The following is a 1,652-nucleotide window of genomic DNA, read 5'->3' as shown; positions in this document are numbered from 1 at the left end:
CCACAACACATTTAGTGTTCAGTTCCTTTTCTGTGGATCAGACAACAAACTGTTAAACAACCATAGCACTAAACCTCACAACCCAAACACATATAAGTTAGTATTCTTGATTGTTTCTACATAATCACACAATGTCATGTTGTACGTCTCTATGTCATCTCATTAGATAAGGCAGAATGTGTCACCGTATGTGTAACCGCAGGTATAGTGTCATCATCACTTACACACTGCAGCAATGATTTTTTCCCCTATATCCTTCCCATGGTTGGAATAAAGCTGCCAAAGTCTACACACCACTTTGACCCTTTCATCATACGTGCAGAAAAATGACTCAATATTTAGTGTCCTGTAGAATGGGTTAATTTATTTAAGGAAAAACTTCTACAATCATTGGTCTGATGCTTATTTTGTCCGCTCTGCATTAAGGATAGAGCAAAAGTTTAATTATGTAATAGCACACTCATTTCCTGTGGAACATCAAGTTCAAACAATAGTGTGAGCCGTATGGGAAACACTGACTCTAAAAATGACCTTTTACCTTGGGAGAGAGCTTTAGGCAATCACTCTCTATCACACACACAAACAACTACGGGTCTCCTATACTGACCCTGGCCTGTTTGTGTCATGATGCAACACTTGGCCTTCAGAACACCAAATGGCCATTTCCAACTCAGCATAAAGAGTGGTCCTAATGCTTTGTCCACTCAGGTATTTATGTCAATAGGCTGCACAAATTAGCATATAATGTTGTTCACTGGGGCTACCTGCTCAAGGTTGTAGTTTTGTCTACAACAATTCCACAGTTCCATTTGAAAAATGCCACTTTCCCCATAAATGCAAAGAATGCATTACTTCAAAAATACACTACAAATACACATTCACTATCTGACTACTTTTTAACAACTTTGTCTGACAGTGTTCCTACATATAAAATGTTGCATACTATGTTAGTTTTCATAGCCTTCTAATAGAAGCCTTGCTGTGAACGTAACCAGAAGTTGCACTGGAAAATATCAACATGGACCGCACTGGAAATTCACGAGGCTGGTAAGTCTCTCCATTCATCTGTCTTGCCAGTGAGACCTAATGATGGTTGTCGACACACAGGCTAGGTGCTGCCAGGATATCCTGGGCATCCAGTATCTGACAGAACTGGTCATGAATAAAACAAAAAAAAGCATTTAGCAACTGGTTACTTGCAGAGCAGACTAATTTACCAGCTACAGGCTGCTAGTGTTTTACTGGTGGCTGCTGCTGAATGCTTGGGCCACAGCCACTGAAATACTTCATGTTTTTTTAATGGCTGATTGCTGCAATTTATTAGACTGCAGCATTATACTTCATTTGTGTAGTAAAATGCCAAAATAAAACTGTCTTGTTAAGGGCCAAAAAATATTGAATTAACATAATTAGGATCATGTTTTTTGTTTTAAATGAAAATGGTCTCTACTAGGTGTGAACATTAGTGCTCATCAATAACAAAGGAAAAGGTCACGTCATCCTCATTACGTTCTCTGTAATTAGGAAACTTGTTTGTAAAATCAGGCAACAAAACTCAGTGATAACGTCTTGCCATTTAACCTAGTTGATAAGATAAGGATGAAACTCAAGAATCTTTGCCCCCTGTGTTGCCCCTGGTGGGGATATTCCCT

Source organism: Seriola dumerili, unplaced genomic scaffold (genome assembly GCF_002260705.1).
Source record: "Seriola dumerili isolate Sdu_G_001 unplaced genomic scaffold, Sdu_1.0 BDQW01000003.1, whole genome shotgun sequence".
Lineage (NCBI taxonomy): Eukaryota > Metazoa > Chordata > Actinopteri > Carangiformes > Carangidae > Seriola > Seriola dumerili.
The sequence above is the reverse complement of the archived record's forward strand: the minus strand, read 5'-3'. Positions refer to the sequence as shown.